The sequence below is a fragment of the Microtus ochrogaster genome, linkage group LG3 (assembly GCF_000317375.1).
Source record: "Microtus ochrogaster isolate Prairie Vole_2 linkage group LG3, MicOch1.0, whole genome shotgun sequence".
NCBI lineage: Eukaryota > Metazoa > Chordata > Mammalia > Rodentia > Cricetidae > Microtus > Microtus ochrogaster.
In genome coordinates, this window is record NC_022029.1 from 41,788,489 (window position 1) to 41,805,786 (window position 17,298).

At 51.0% G+C, this 17,298-nt stretch overlaps 1 protein-coding gene across 2 annotated transcripts in view; it reads right to left on the reverse strand.

Annotated features, from left to right (window-relative positions):
* Window positions 1-12,741, reverse strand: part of Adcyap1r1 (ADCYAP receptor type I) — a 106,601-nt gene extending 93,860 nt beyond the window's left edge. For both annotated transcript variants that reach the window (XM_026785977.1, XM_026785976.1), the window contains exon 1: window positions 12,588-12,741. The gene's annotated coding sequence lies outside the window, so the exon portion shown is untranslated. The remainder of the gene's footprint in view (window positions 1-12,587) is intronic.
* Window positions 12,742-17,298: the final 4,557 nt, after the last annotated feature.

Consider the following 17,298-nt stretch of genomic DNA (forward strand, 5'->3'; position numbering starts at 1 on the left):
TCTGTCTCTCTCTGTCTCTCTGTCTCTCTCTCTGTCTCTCTCTCTCTGTCTCTCTCTCTCTGTCTCTCTGTCTCTCTCTCTCTGTCTCTCTCTCTCTCTCTCTCTCTCCTTCCTGTGTGTGGACAGTTTCAAGAGGGACAGGGTGACTCTGCTGCCCCTTCCCAGTGCTAGGAAACTTCTATGGCGGAGAAAAAGACATCTGTGCAATCTTGTCTTCTTGGGAAAGCCATCCAAATAGCCCCTTGATGACAGAACCCTTCCATTTTCCAAGGCAATAAATTAAATGCCTGTTCGCGGATTGCTGGAATTGCTGTGCTCATTCTGGTTTGAACTGGTTGGAGGGGAAGTGTGAGATAATTAATTATCATGTGCACTTTCCAGATGCTACGCCAGGGCTTTGCAAAGGCTATCTCTCGCCTCTCAGGCCACCGCAAGAGACAGAGACCATTGTCACCCTCATTTTATAGATGAGGAAACTGATGGCCAGAGAGGTCAGGTAACTTGTGGGTGGTCACCCAGCTGGTAGAGGACGAAGATGGAGTTATATGCCTGTAGTTAGGACCATTGTACCTGTAAGTGCCCATTTCTATTACTGCAGCAACAGAAATGCTGATCCCAGATGAGAATCTGAAAGGTCAGGATTCTAGGATGCCATGTAGGAGTAGTATACCCCTTCTAGACTCCACCTCTGGGCCTCAGGCTCCTTGTCTGAACAGAAAGTATCTGAGAGCTATGATGGATCCTGGCCCTGTTACAACTGTGAATGAACCATCTGGGTCAATGTTTCCAGCAGTCACATGTCCTACTGTTCCTGGTTCTGAAAATGGAGAGTCACCTGCAGGCCTGAATGCTGGGTCCTAGGATCTGAGATAAGTGTCAATGGAGACCAGTCCAGGTCAGAGTCTTGAGCACTACCTTGGTGTCGTTAGGACCATAGTGCAGAGGGATCCATGGCTACTTGAACCCTGAGAATCCTCCCCCTTTGTTCTGAGGGTCTTGAATCAGCACTAAGGGAATTGGAGAGTCAGGTCTTGCAGAGTCCTGCTCTGGTGGACTCTGAGTTGAACCCATATCTCACTGTGAGGCTGAAGAGAAGTAAAGGCAGCCCAGGCCCAGCCTGGGAGAAATATTCTTACCAGTCCATGAGGAGTAGGGGTGACAGGAGAAGCCAGTAAACTACAGTGCAGGGGTGCCACTGATGGGAAACTAGACTAGTCTAAAAACTTGTGTTCATCCGGGGTCTGGAAGGAGGGGCCTAGAGGCTCAGAGAGCCGAGCATGTTGCCCAAGGGATGCTACCACTTTCCTCGAGAAAACCAAATGGGTTGCTGTGTTTTCCAGAGCTTATGGGAGTCATGAAAGCTTGAGCTTCCAGGAAGCTGCAGTCACAGCTAAGCAGGACCCCCTGTTGACCAGTGGCTCATCCAAAGGTGTTTCCTTCTTCCTCCTTAGCTAACTGGATCAGTGACTGCGACTGAGATCCCTGCCTCCTGGATGAACAGGAGAGAACTCAGAGCATGCTAAGGGCCCTGGAACCTACCGTGATACGCTTTCTCTCCCCACCCACGGGAACACAGTGGCCCCACCTTCCACATGATATTTCCCCTCCCAGCTAGAGATCAATACACCTGCACTGATATCTTGCCCTTCTTTGTCTTGCTGAGAAACCCCATAGTCACCAAACAAGATTACAGTCCACTGTCACACGGGACCTCAGAGAATAGCAGAACGGTGATATCATGCGGCTCTTTGGTGACTTTGCACAGAGACATGAGCAGTGCAGCCTCGAGTGAGAGTGAGGAGATAATCCAAGCCATCCCTCTCTTGTGGTCCCAGCTCTAGCCGATAATGTGGCCCCTCACATTGTTTACAATGGATCAGCATCCCTTAGTCACCTTTGGTTCAGACACAACACACATATATGCATTTCAGGGCAGTAGAGAAACTACTGGCCCTATAGACATGCCCAGACTGCCTTTTACCTGGGACCTCCTAGCAATGTCAGGGCAGGAAGCCTGTCCCTATTCTCCCTTCCTGTCTCTTTCCTTCCATAAGATCTGGGTCCCCAATTACTCAGAGATGCAGGAGGCCTGCCAGGGAAGAAATTAGAGCTACACATCAGCTGTTCTATATTTACCACCTGATGGCCAAGGAGGATCTATCTTCTGCACAATTAAATGAAAAGAGTTTTAATATCGGCAAAGCAAAGGACTCTAGCAACAATGGAGAATTAGGTTAGAGGCAGCAATTGGATTAGTGCCGAGCTGCAAGTGAAATGAAGACTTGGACACGGGAGTGTTATCCTTCTCCTGGTGACAGGCTCTTCCTTGTCAGGGGTGGGGAGGGTCCCGGATGGAGGGAGTTTGGCTGGATTCCCAAAGCTGGCCCAACTCCCACCTCTATGGATGAGAGGCCGGAAGATGCAACCTCTCCTAGAATCCTCTGTGGAAACACAGACGAGGGGGTACAGTGGTGGTCATGGATACCACTCTGGCACCCCATACCATCAGCTGAGAAATAGGCCTCCACAGGGTCCTGTCGCTCCTCCTTCCTCCCTACGCCACCATCATCTTTCCCCAGGGCCTCTGCGGTCACCCTCCACCCTCTGCCTCTTCTCTCTCTTCTGGCCCAACCTATAATTACACAGTGTGGCTCCTTGAAGCAGCCTCCCTCCCTGGAAGATGCAGCAGGAGGCAGAAGGGCATACCTTCTCAAATGGCAGTTATTGTGAACACAGCAAAAACACCACATTTGCCGAGGGAACAGACCACTAAAGGTCTCTTCCTTATCTTTTCAATTTCTCAGGCCATTTTCCTTGGCCTTATTAAACGAGGAGTATGGCCATCCTCAGCATGGTTCGGCATTTTTCCAGGGAAAAGTGGCACACAGTGCATTGCTTCTGGTTGGTTTTCCTCCGGCCACTGCTCCAGGCCTGATTGCAAACCCAGGGCCTTGGCTAGACACTAGAGCAGATCCTTCCACAGCTGCCATGGCGTGGGTGTCAGGCCTCCCATCAACTCCGGGAAGTGTCCTAGCCCGCTCCCCCCTCCCCTGCCCATGAAGACACACAAGTCCACACCCTATCTCTCTGAACCTCCAGGAGGAAAACTCCACAGCCAACTGGGTCTTATCCATTCACCCACTTAGTGACACCAAGTCCTTTCTCTTGCCCAAATCTTCCAGAAATAGTTCAAGTTTGCCGGAGCTGACAGGAGTCGTCTGGGGATTACCAGAGAGCATTAGTCATTCCCCTGAAATCCCCACATCTGGCAGGCAGGCCCAAGCATCAGCGGGGGATCCTGGGTTACTATCCCAAGGAGAGGAAGAAAAAGTGAAGCTCAGGAGGTAAAATGGCCTTCACAGAAATCGTTATTAGATAAGACTGGATGGGACTCTCTGGTCCCCAAATCCATTAGCAAAGAACAGAAGTAACAAATAGAACAGGTGTCACACTGGGGTTCAACATTGTTATCATAAACAACACGATTTTTAAAAGGTTTCTGGATGTGTCACACAAAGATCAAGGAAACAGAAGTAATTCTTACAGATCTCTGGGCTTTTGCATGCTAAACCACTAGAAAAATAGATGTCGACACCTCTGAGAGATGGCAGCAGGCCCAAGCCCACCAACCACATGTTAGTAGGATCACTGGTTCCCCAGTAATCACATGGTCTTTCTTCTAAATTACCCCTTAAATACCACAGTCATGAGATGGTCAAGTTTCTTAACAAAATGGCATGATATTCGTGTAGAACCCACACATACCTCATATATTTAAAACATCTCAGGAATTCTTATACTACCCAACATAAAATAAGTGTGAAGTAAAGAATTGTCATACTTGTGTTTGCATCATGCAAATCTGTGTATGATCAGAATGAGCACTATCTTTCTGAGTACATGTCATCCACATGGGGTCACTCTACTCTAATGACTTTAGGGGGACGACAGGGACTGCTATATTAAAATCTTTTCACGGGCATCACAGGGACCGCTGCATGCATGTTGCCTCATGGTATCCTGAGGTCACTGTGCTTGCTTTGCTTCATGGGTGATGCAGCTGGCCACATTTAGTAATTAGTAGGTAATCTAGTAAGATTACTAGTAATCTAGTAAGAGTCTGAACAATCCCTCTCGAGGGCAAGATTTTGGAGGAGTGGCCCATGTGCTTGCTGCCTAACCTCTTCCTGGGCTTCTGTCTTCACAATCCCAGCACACCTGTGTTGCTCTTTCTTCTTCTTTTATTATCTTATCTTATCGTATCTTATTTATTTATTTATTTTGGTTTTTCAAGACAGGGGTTTCTCTGTGTAACAGCCCTAGCTGTCCTGAAACTAACTCTTGTAGACCGGGCTGGCCTCAGACTCACATAGATCCACCTTCCTCTGCCTCCCAAGTGCTGGGATTAATGCCTGTGCCACCACCTGGCTCTTTCTTTTTAGCATCTGTTGTAGGCTTTGTCACAGACTCGCTCTGGGCCTCCCTTTTCTCATCTGGAAAGCAAGGGAAGCAACTATGTTGCATTGTTGAGCTTTGTTGAGGCTTGATAAGGATGGCACAGTTACTTGGCTAAAACACAGAGTCTCTAAACATCTAGAGGAAAACATTAGAGCTATGCCATGGACATTCAATGTCTCCCTTCTGCACCTGCCACATCCAGTTTTGTGAATGATACCGCCCAGGCATGAGATGTGTATTTATGGATGTTTTCCTCATAGGCCTTCTGCTGGCTCAAGGAGTAAAAACGGCACCTCCCTCCCTTAAGAGCACACGAAGAAGACAGCGTCTGTGCTATGTCTGGTCCATCTCCTTGTGCTGGCAATGTTGCATCTGTTTTTCCCCCACATAATTGAAAGCAAACATAACTCACCAATTCCCTTCAAAGGTCAGCCCAATCTTCATATAAATAATGTCACCTTCTCTTCTGGATGAGCCCTAGCCATACAAGAGGCTCCACTGGACACAGACGCATGGAAAGAATAAGCCAGGACTCTTACCCTGGTATCTGTCTTTTCCCAGCAGAGTCCTGGGATGATGGACTCTCCATGTGGCCCATAGGCACACACACATGCCTGAGACAAGGAACAGGATCATAATCCAAGACTCTGCTGGGATAATGGACTCTCCATGTGGCCCATGGGCACACACACATGCCCGAGACAAGGAACAGGATCATAATCCAATAGTCTGACTTCTAGATGACTTAGCTGGGGCCACTGGAACACCCTGGTCAGGATGCTTCAGCAGCAGAGATCTGTTTCCTCATAGTTGTAGATGGCTATGAGCCAGAATCAAGGCCTTGGCAGGCTGTGCTCTGAGACCTCACTCCTTGGCTTATGGACATAGTTCCTTTTTCACGTGACTTCCGTTCTTTTATTTTTGTCTCCGCCTTGATCACCTTTTCTCATCATGACACCAATATGTCGGCTTAGAGCCTCCCCAGTGATATCATTTTCCCTTACTAATTTCTTTTAGAGTTCTACTTAGGCTTCAGGTACAGCTTTGCAGTAGAGCGTCTGCCTAGCATGTGTGAGACCCTAGGATCTGCCCCCACCCAGCACTACCAAAAGCACAGGTAAAAAAGTGCTATGTCTCAATGAACACATTCGAAACACTAGGTTTGAAAGCTCGGGATGTGGATTTGGGGACAAACTGAGCAGCCTATGCTACCTCCAGTCTTTGAGTTTCAGCCCTTTTATTCCATCTCACGAACTGTGAGCTCACCGCTCTGCTGTCCCATCTCTACCCAGCTCCTCCACCCTCCAAAGCCCAGCTCTCCTGCAGGAAGTCTCGTCCCCGCCTCGGGTGCATCCTCCTCCCACATCTCAGCCTCTCAGCCTGGGTTCCTGTGGGACTCTAATCTTCCAAGTAGGCTCTACAGTGTGTAGGAGCAGGCCCATGCTGAGAGGTGAGGGCAGGAGATGAAACTGAGGTCTTGGGGTGTTCAGGGATAGGCTGGAGAGAAAGTCAAACCACCAGGATGTAAAGGCAGTTTTTGAGGTTTGGGAGCAGGAAGATACCTGGGTTTGTTTTTTTCCTTCCTGCCCACTGCCTTGTTCTCTTCGATGGGAGGGATAGCTACCAGATGTTCCAGATGTCCCCAAAGATTCCTCCGCCTCCAATCCTGAGAGGGTCAAAAGGAAGCCCTGTAATTTGTGGGCGGAGAAAACCCTGGCTGTGGCTTTCCCCATCCTCACCCCCTCTTGTGCTTCGGATCCTTGCTGTCTCCTTATTGCCTTGGCCAGTTGCTCTTTTGGCTGCTGGCCTCACAGCTGCAAGAGACTATGCTGTGGGTGAGAAAGAGTCAAAGGCAGGAGCCAATTAAGTCCTTGGGGTCTGGTATTATTTGTTTTCATCAAGCGTTTTGGTCACTGGAGCAGTTTCTGGCACACAGAATAGCCAAACTTCAACTGAAAATTTTGAAGGCCTGAGAGGGAAGGATGAGCAAACACTGTCTCTGACTTTTTGTGTGTGTATGGAGACCTAAGTCCCCTCTGGACCCAGCCCGTGAGGGTTTCTTGGAGCACCAAGTAAGAAAGCAAGAAGGGCCCATGGTGTGGGGACAGGAAGTTCTAAATACCATTGAATTAGGGAGTGCTCTGTCACTGAGCACGTAAGGTAGATGCCTAGATGCCGGGACACCAGCCAAAGGATGAAAAGGGCCTCAGAGTGTAAATCACACCTGCCTTGACTCTGGCCGTGTTCCTGGTTGAGCCACTTCCTCTTGATGCCCTCAGTTCCTCGTCTCCAGAATGGCAAGAAGGTATCTACAGCCTCTCTAGCTTGGATGATTAGATTTCTCTTTGTCCTTGGGAGATTCTATCCCAAGAAGGTAAGCAGTGGTCTCCCCAGAGGTATTCAGAAAGGACTGTCCATCCTCAGAGGGCAAGGGGGAGCCTGGGAGTTCAGATCGTGTAAAGGCCACGGTGAGAACTAGCTTTGCCCTGACTCCCACGCCTCCAGCCAGCCCTGCAGGCCTCAGCAACACTGAGTTCCATGGCCCCAGGGATGCTGAAACAGCTGTGAAGGCTTAACAGGGTCAAGACCATGGCATTCTCTGGGGGGAACCCAGGCTGCCTTCAGGGGCTCCAAAGAACACATGTAAGGCAGTTGGAAAGCCTCAGGATGAGGCAAGAGGTCAACTCTCAGCCCCTGCCTGGATGCAGGTTCCCTGTGTGGCCACAGTCAAACTGCTCTCTGCCTAGTCACTGGCACAGTTTCTGAGTCCCGAAGAGCCAAAGCTGTGTTTGTGGTGCCTGCAGGAACAGTGTCCCAGCCAGGAACAAACCATTACAGCCTATGCCCTTGGTCTTTCCTGGCTGGGAACCCTGGGATGGGAGGTCAGGTACGCTCTACCCGGCAGGTCTGTGTGAGCAGTCTTCCGTACAAAGCCTGAACTAGGGCGCTTCGTGCAGATTTGTAGCAAGCAGCGTGGACCTGGTCCTAGACCAAAGCAGGATCCCACAAAGGAAAAGGGCATAGGCAAAAAAAGGCAACAGAAACAGGTGGGTAGGGTGATCTTGGCTTCAAGGAATTTAAAAGGGAAGTTTGGGGGAAGTTGAGGGAGAAATCAGAGTTCCAATCTTCTTCATATTGATTTTTATCTGATCCCATTTCCAAGCATTTTCTTTCCTTTTTCAAGTCATAAAAATGCCATTCCTTCCTCATGATAAAGACTTACTCCGGATTTATGATGGGAAAGACACGGTGCAAATTAACTAATAATCACCACAGCCAGTAGGTGAGATCACGCCTGGATTCTTGCCTGCAGAGGACACACCACAGGCCCATGTCTGTGGCCGGTACGTTCCCATTTCTCTAAAGCCTACCTTGGGCCAGGTGCTATTGAACACACTGAACAAAGACTTCCACCTTTATGGAACGCATATCCCAATGCAATCAAACAATGAAAAGCTAAAATAAGTTACATTTCAATAGGAGGTGGCAAACAGAAAACTGGGAAGTGAGGAAGCAGTGTAAGTCCTGGCTGAAGGAGTCATCTGCTTCGGAGGCCTCACTGAGGTGAAGAGGGGAACCACGCAGGTACCTGAGGGAAGGACAGGTATGAAGACCCTGGATCAGAAGCCGTTAACAGACCTGCCTGCAGGAACTAAGCCAAGGAAGTAAAAACAAGAGACGGTCTCGAGAGGCGTGGCACCCAAGGCTTCCATGTGCTCAGCATTTTGCTTTGAGTGAAGTAAGGGAAGTAGGGAAAAGGAAGGCTTGGTAAAGAATTGAATGGCCACGGCACAAGAAGGGGCAGGCAGTGGGCTGGGGAGTTGACCAGCTGCTGTATTACTTAGTGACTCCACCCCTCAGTCGGACCCCACTAGGAAAGAAGTGGTCAAGAGTACAGGACACAATAGCCCTGGAAGTAAATCCTGGACCAGGGACTTGGACCCGTGAGAGAAGGAGGCAGGCCTAAGGAGCAGTGGTGTTGGGCTCTGAGGCCCTCTGAGGATGTATGGGTTCCTGTGCTATGTCATCCACCAAAATGTGGTGTCAACCTGCCTCCGGCTGCTCGCTGTGAGTTGAGTGGGAAAGAAGAATAGCGAAGGCCTGGGGATGAGTGAGTCTGGGTCCACGGATTGCTTAACAGATCCTGCTGAACCAGGCAGGACCCCCATCAGCCTGGCCCACTCCTCACACCACTTCCAAGAATTCAAGCTTCCAAGAATTGCCAGGGGAAACTATTGCCTCTAGCCAACAGAATCCTTCAGTCCTTCTAGGAAGCATCCCAAGGGGACCCGACAGGAGCTGTGGCTCAGGAAAGAGAAGGAGATGACCAATGAGGTGGGGTGGTGAGGGTCAGGCCCCACACCTGGTTGTCGTCACAATTCCCAGACAGGGGTACAGCTGCAGACAGATGGAACCGGTGACCCAGAGCTGAGCCCAGGAGCTGAGACTTTAAGCAAGTAGATGAAGTTCTCCCGGTCTCCATTTCTTATCTGCCAAATGGGCTAAATATTTCCAAACTTTATGAAATGTAAAAGGTGAAACAGGGGCTCCTGGAGATAGCTTAGTGGTTAAGACCACTGGCTGCTCTTGCAAGGGATCCAGGTTCAGGTCCCAGAATCCATGTGGCAGCTGGCAAACATTGGCATAGGCTATTGGGAGTGTACATTCATAGCCTAAGTCTTCAAAGGGGCATCATGGGACCAAGCACACAGAACAAGACAGCTGATGTCTAGCACAGGCACAACTTAGGGTGCTGTTTTAGGATGTCTGAAAAGGGATCTACCTGATGAGCAGAGCCATCTTCGGAGGGCTATGCAGAATGAGTACCTACTTTGGACATATTCAAACATATTCAGATACTAGATCACATGGCAACTTCGCTGCCAGGCCGCCAGTAGAGGGGACACATCCCCTTGCCACCCAGCTGTGCACAAATCACGGGACTGGCTGCCTCTTTCCTCACCTGTGAAGCGGAGCTGGTGACAAGTGGGCCCTTTAAATGGTATGCCTGTGCACACTCGAGTCCTAGAACAGCGCCTGGCACTAGGATCATTCTTCATTGCTCAGTCAGATGCAGCCAGTCCTTGGCTGCAAGCCAGCAGATTGTATGCCAACAAATGCCATATGGGGCCTTGGGCTAGCACTTTTTCTCTCCATAGCCTCTACACCAGTGATCTAGGTTATCCTGGGGACTGGTGGGTAGGAGCAAGGCGGACCTATGGCTAACCATCTACCCTGGCTCAGAGCCCCTTTCAGATGCCACCCACTGTCACTCATTCATTTGCATTCATTCACAAGGTCACAGAGAGATTTTTGCAGGGACACAAGATGCCAGCAGAGTCCTCAGCGGGAGAGCCTTGAGCCCATAGGCCCTGGGAACAGGGTTGAATGGAGTGGTGCTTGGTTCCCTGAGTTCCGTGGAGATCGGTGTGGGTTCCGGAAGTCATGCTCCAGACCACGGGGAAAGATCGAGCCAGGAGAATGAATTAATTGGGGACCCCAGGGTTTCTTCTTGGTGCATCTTGCACCCACCCACCAAGTATTAAAAAGCAGAGAAGTCCTTCAAGACCCACACTGCTCAGTCACACAAGACCCAGAGAGCTTCCCTTCTCCCTCCTCAGGCACCTTCCTCCTGTCAGGCAGCCCTGTCCTTCAAGAGCTACAGCGACAAACTCCACTACTCAGCCTCGGGGAGATTCAGTCTCTCCTCTCAGAGGTGAAGAGGACCATGCCTACCTCCTAGGCAGGGAGAGGGATGCTGAGCTGTGCGGCCAGGAAGTGAAAGGCAGCGTGCAAGCAGGCAACATGGCCCTTGGCCCTGGGCGGTTGCTGACCAAATTAGAGCTGGGCTTCTGCTTTTCGTGCCTCTAAGCCAGGCTTTGTCCTCCCTAGAAGTCCCAACTCCCAGCAGAGACACCTCCCTCAGTCTCTTCCTGGAGCCTGCTCTGTAAGCAGGTCTTGTGGTAGCAGCCTCAGCCTTAATTTTAGTTCGGGGCTGGGTAATTTCCCGTGATTACAGGCCCTGTCAGTACAGCAAGCACTCCAGCTGCTGGAAAGCCGGCAGCCCTCATCAGAACAGAGCCAGGCACATGCTGACACATGTGCCTCGCCACTGGGGATACAGGCTCCCTCTCATGTGTGTACACACGCCGATATTTTCATGCTTGCACATGCACATCCCTGCATGTGCACACTCACATACACATGCACACTCAAATGAACATCCACCCTGTTCAGGACCAGGGTTCTCAGCCAAGCTGTGTGTCCACACCCTGTGCTGCATTCATCCGACCAGAGAGAGCTCTCTATGCCGCACACACACACACACACACACACACACACACACACACAGACAGAGTATCCCCTCCTCCATCCCCATAGCAAGTGATGGGTCTGACAACAGGGACAGAGACAATGGAGATAATGGGGCTCTATGGGACAAGGGCTCTCTTTTGTGGGTCCCCCATTTTCCTGCCAGCATCTTCCTTCTATTTCCCACCTGGGCTTTCCAGAATAGAAAGCAATGTCCTATCTCTTTCCCCATAAGCACTTTGTGTGCCCATGTTTGGATGTCACTGGACATCATGTTGACACTCTCATGGCTTGACTGCATCCCACAAAGAACATGTGCTGGAAGACCCCAGGAGGCAGCGTTAAAGTTGGGGAAGTTTTAAGGAGTGGAGCCACAGGGCACACAGTAAAGTCAGAACTCCTCTTGGAAGGAGCGAATGTTGGTATGGGGGATGGGTTGACTGGCAAGAGAACAGGGTGCTGCAAAGCCACTCCTGATGCAGCCTTCTCCTTCTGTCTTGCCCTACGCTCTCTCCCTCCCTCCCTCCCTCCCTCTTCCCCCAAGTGCTCCCAGTGTGATGTACACACCATGTGTTGAGATAGCCTAGAGGTCCTCACCGAATCTGAGATGTTGACCCCATGTCCTTAGGCATCCAGGACTGTGAGCTAATTATGTGTCTGGCTTTTAGGAATCATTCACCCTCGGGTGTTTTGTCATAGCAACACGAAACAGCTTCAGAGAGACATCTGCTCTGGATCATGACCATGACCCTCTCCATCTGCGGAGGGGTCACATTTGTGAATTCCCTGCCGTCTGCACTTTCACGGCCATCCTCAAAGGTTAGCAAGGCTTCCTGTTCCAAAGGGTTGCCACAGAGGGAGGTGACAAGGTCTGTTTTATCCCTCTGACGTGGGTTGTGAAGGGCAAAAGGGTCTTGGTTTAGGGTCTGCAGGCAGCCTGGTGTGGCTTGAGATGGCTTATACATGGAAAGCAGCGACAAGAGTAAGGGTTCGGACACCCTGGTTAGGCTGGTTTGGATGATCTGATTTGTTGACTGGGCTGGGAAGGAGAAGGGGAGGCGTGGAATGACAGCCCAAGTGTGGAAGAATTGCTGGGAGCAAAGCCGCCATTTGTGGAGCTGAGAACCAGGCTGAAAAAGCTGAGCAACCCTTGTGAGGTATCTTATGGGACAATCACAGATGCAAACTTGCGTTTCAGGGGACCACTTGAGTTAATCTGGCTGTACTGTGAGAGGCCTGTCTGCTAAGGCTTCCTGGGCGCCGTATGCCATCCTGGAGCCTTGTTCTCCACCCTACCACATTCTACAGGTAGAGTCCTGTGCTCTCGCGCCACAGAGCCCAGCTTTGAGCCACTTCCGTATACCGTCCATCACTGATCTGATCTGATGACTAGAATCGTGCCCCTCCTCCCTGCTAGCCTCCTTACCTGGCTTTCTCCCCTCCTACCTGTCCCCACTGCTGCTTTGATAGTTCAGTCACCCTGAAGATCTGCATCTCACATGTCTTTGTTCTTGAGACAGAGCCAGGCCTGGAGCTCTTATCCCTGACTCTATGGTACCCCGGGCATAGGCTGCTGGAGGGTGGCAGGACACAGATGGTTATGGAGTCCACACTCTACATTCCTACGGGCCTGAGTAAGGGGCACGGACAACAGGCAGTGCTGTGACTTGGCCTATCTGATATATGCTGAGCCTTCGGTGTGGAAAGGTTAACCTCAGAGGCAACCGCACAGCAAGGCTGCTGTATTAGTGGCTGAAGGCCTTCGGTGAGGAGCTGGAAGCCCTCATACTCCACCCAGCCTGCTCCCGTCTGCTTACCTCACATCATGAGATCCAAGGCTGCTGGATGTCTGTGAGGGATACTGTGAAGGCCATCTGTCCAGCGAGAGCCCGGAGCTACACATGCCAGAGCCACACCCATCAGAGCTGTGGACCATGCCGGTGCCATGGCGATGCCATCTCGGCCAGCCTTTCCCAGCCTGGTAACCATGGGAATGTACTCGGGGCTGCTGCTGCTGCTGCTGCTTATGCAATGCCTCTGAGGGAGGGAGACTCACAGACCCACCTGCTTGCTGCAGGGAAGCCAGAGCCCCAGAATTGCCTGTGAACATGTATGTCACCCACCTGTGACTCCCTACTGAGGGGCAGGTGGAAAGCCACATATTCTCAATCATGTACACAATACCATGCCTGAGTTAGAATGGCCCTGAGTGGGGAAGAAGGAGAAGGAAAGAGAAAGTAGGAGCAGAGGAAAATTCTGACTAGTAGTTGACCGCCTGCATACAGGAAGGCTCCAGCCACCTCTGGCAGCCCCAGGGCCCAGATGTTTGGTATCATAGAGACAGGACAACTGCTTTATGTGCTATTCTGGTTTCATTGGCCTGAATCTGGGATCTGGGGCCTCCTAGAGGGAAGGGACGAGATGAGCATAGGCTTGAGAGACAGCCAGAAAGAGCACCGTCCACAGGAAGAGGTTCATGCGCATGAGTGAGCCAACCAGAGCAGACTGAGAACAAAAAAAAACCTCCAATCCTGCTGCTTCTTGATATGTTACAATGCACAATCTATTGTCAAGGACTCCAGGGCTCGAGCCTCTGGTAACTTCTGAAGCTGCAAGATAAACCATCACAAGTGGCATACAAGAACACGAGTCCAGGACATGAGCTTCCTATAGCAACTGCTATTTTCCTGAGTTCTATCCATCCTGGTTCTTTCTCTCGGAGCCGTCATCCCCCTGTTAAGGTTCACTTCTTAAGATTCCTGGCCTTTTGCAGTATTCCCAAAGATCAGGAGTCTTTGGCTTAGGTTCTCCTGGCCCCAGCCTTCATCTTGGCTGACAGCAATGCCCGGGCTAATGGTCAGTCCCTTGTCTCCAGAGGCCCCTCGACTCCACACAGCCTCCTCTTTCACTCTTTCAGAACCCCTGGAAGCAGCGGCATGTTGCTCCAACAGTGCCATAAAGCCTACTGTGTGGGTAACCCCATTTCCTTCCAGGGTTCCTTGTCAGCACTCTGCTCCACCCTGACATTAAACATCCCAGGTCCATGTCCCATTCAGTCAGCATCCTTCCCCTTAGCTCCATGCCTACTGCATAAGCCCTCTTGCAAGTGTGGCCAAGCCTCTTGTTCCCTGTCTTTGAGAAAGCGCAATCCTGTCTTCTCTAGTTGAGGTACCCACGTTATTAATAATGGCTGGCAGTCCCCATGTGCCCTGCCCTTCTGCTTTGTATCCTCCAGATACAATCGTTTCCCATTATCACACTTCACAAGGTCCATCCAACTTTCTGCTCCTACCATCCCAACTGCAGCCAACCAGGAACCTAGCTATCATGGTAAACCAGGAGCCAGTGGCTCACCTCCCTCTGCTGTCCACAGCCATGCCAAGCCTTATATGCCTGTGCTACACCCTCGAGGCAAAAACCCTCTTCCTGGCTGTACCCCCACCCATGTTCTTGGCCCTCCTCAGTCCCCAGTCACCTTCCCTTGATGGCCTCATGCCCTCAGCCCTCAATGGCTCCATCTCCATATGAATGGCGTTTGTGCCCTATTCCTCAAGCACACCTGCTTGGGTCCACTTGGATGCAGAATTGCCTCCTGTTAATCAGGATGCTCCCACCCATCCCAGGCACACCTCAGTCAGGGGCTGGTGCATACACTGCCCCCACTTTCCCACGGCCCATTCACTTCTCAGTACCCTTCTGTCTGGCTCCCACGTCTGCCAGTCCCCTGCCAAATCTGCTCTTGCTGTGCACGGTGCTGCCAAATCCTGGATGCGTCTCCAGCCTCCTCTTGAAAGGCTGCTCAGCAGTGCTCAGACCCTTCGCCAGAAACTCCGTGCCATAGTCTTTGTTTGGCCCCAGGATTTCACGTTCATCTGCTTTTCCTCCCACCCTGCTGGCTGTTCCTTCTCAGCCTCCTCAGGAACTCCCGCTCCTCAGTCAGACCCAAGAGGAAGTTGAGCTGGTGGTGTTCATCACAAAGTGGCTTCACCAGTGCTCTTAATGTTGAAACCCAGTCATAGTCCAGCAACCTCCACCCCAACTCCAGACCAGATCTCTCGCAACCCCACCGCTCTCTGCAGCCCACAGACATCTCACGCATACGTCAGTGGTGGTTTCATGGCTATCGCTATGAGTCTGCTCAGACTGACCGCCACTCTCCTCTAAAACCCTCTCCTCTCTATCTCTGCACGCACCAGGAAACCTGAGAAACTTTACTTCACACATGAACTTCAATTGCCAACACCTTTTGAGTCTGTTCCTCTGCTTTAGCCACCATCTCTCCAGTCAGAGGCCTCAATTTGGATCTTGCTGCCTTCATTAGAGGTCTCTGCCTGAAATTCAGTCTGCACACACCAGCTTCGGGGTGGGTGGGTATTTTAAATGCATGACTTCCACTATTTCAGACACTTTCTATAGCTTTTGAGATAAAACCTCCCTCTCATGGCTCTCCTGGCACTTTGCCATCTGGGAATGGCCTGGCCCACCCCACTGTGGTCTTGGTCACCTTCGCCTTTTCCCATTGAAATTCATTCACTGCGCCTCCTTCCAGCCCCCTCAGTGCCAAGCTCCTCCTGCCACAGGGCCTTTGCACGTATTGTTTCCTCCACCTGAGCCAACTCATATTTCTGGTCTAACTCAGTTTAGATATGCCTTCCTATAAGAAGCCTTCAAACAACAACAACAACAACAGAAGATCTCCACACGATCTTTGATCCTACACACCCTTGGTCTCTCCACATTTGACTCCTCTTTTGCAGGCTTATGGCTACCACGGTCATCCGAGTGGCCATTTGTCTCCCTGTGCTGAACATCTGTCACATTAGATGCTCGCCAGCTTGCTTGGAATGACCTTCCTGTGTTTGAGGAGCTTGCTACACTAGGAAGACCTGCCAGGGTGCTAGCTACAGCTTGCTGGCCGAGCCCTGCTGAAGTTAAGATGGCCAGGTCAGGACAAAGCTGTCTCCGTCAGCGGAAGCTCCATGGGACTGGGTGGAAAGAAGGGGTCTAGGGACAGGTGCGTCAGTGACCTTGAGAAGCGAGGCAGTGCAAGACGTCAGCTTCTCAGGACAGCCAGGCAGGGTTCCTGGCATTCCGTGCCCAGTGTTACTGCTGTGACCCACTCTGTCTCTGACGTGGGAAATAGCATTTGACACCATGGTGTGAGGTGTGCACTTCTCCTGGCTGCGGCCTCTACCATGAGACTTGGTCCTCCAGAGCCCACAGACCACACAAAGACCTGACAGCATCACTTGCCTGCACAATGGAAAGTAAAATGGAGGCGTTCTTAACACCCTCTACACTTATCAGGGCTCTTTAGAAAGATGAAATATGTGTGTGTGCATGTGTGTGTGTTGTTGCTGTGAATGAAACCAGGACTTGGTACTTAATAGGAAAGTGGTCTACCACCCTACCACTAAGCCCTTCGCTCGGTCCTAAAAAGGAATCTACACAGCACTGGCTCATGCAGTTATGGAAGTTTGCTCTCACGGGAGAGCCTTGTGAAGGCCTGGGTGCTATACCGGAAGGCCTGAGAACTAGGGTCAGCCAGGCACATTTTCCAGTTCAATGGTGAGACAGAGAAGGTGTGCACCCAGACTTCTGTATTTCTATCCAATGACCTTGGGAAAGGCCAAGTGTGTGACCTGGCCCACCCATTCACATCCTTCCAGTACCTAAACAACTCCTAGTTAAATGCCCCATCGAGTGAACACATAAAACTAACCTTACCTTCCCCTACCAGTCTCTAAACCCTGAGAAGATCACCATTATCTCCAGACTAGCACATCACTGTCACTGAGCCTGATACTTACCTAATGAAGGAACAGGAAGACCAGTCAGGAATGAAACCCAAGAGAGTCCCTGGGAGCTGCAAAACCAGGTCCGGGGTTCGCCATCCTCCACCTGCTTCCTCAAAGCCTAGCTCCCAGCATGGAATCAGACAGTCTTGAGCCACAGTCTTGTCAGCGGGGCAGCAGAGCCAGGACAGACCCCTGTGCAGCCCAGTGCGCTGGGTTTTAATAGTCAGCCAAGCACTTGCTCCCTAGCCATCCCTGCAGCCACCCACACCCTCCGCTCTAATCCTACACATCCAGCATGGCTGTTCTCACAACCAGCCCCAGGCTCTACCTTAAAGCTTTCCATATTCCTCGGAGTGGAGAAGCCTTCATTCCCTCCCTCCCGCCCTCTCCTCCTCCATTCCCTCCCTTCCATCCTTTTCTTTCTTTTTGTCTCCATACAAAACTCCTCTCAGAACCTGAAAAGAGGTGCCAAGAGGAGTGTGGTGACTGGAAAATGGAAAAGGATTTTTCTCAAAAAGAAGCCAAGGTCCTCAGGAAACCCCCTGTGGCCTGACCCTTGCACAGAGAGAGACCCCATGGGACACTGATTATCCTGTCTTCTCAGAACTCTCTCTGCTTATACAGTTCTTACTCAACTCGGCTCCCCTTCTTCAAAGATGGAAGAAGGGTGGGGGCCCTTCTTCCACCTACGTCTTAGACTTGCTGAGCCCCAAGCCAGATCCTGGGAGTC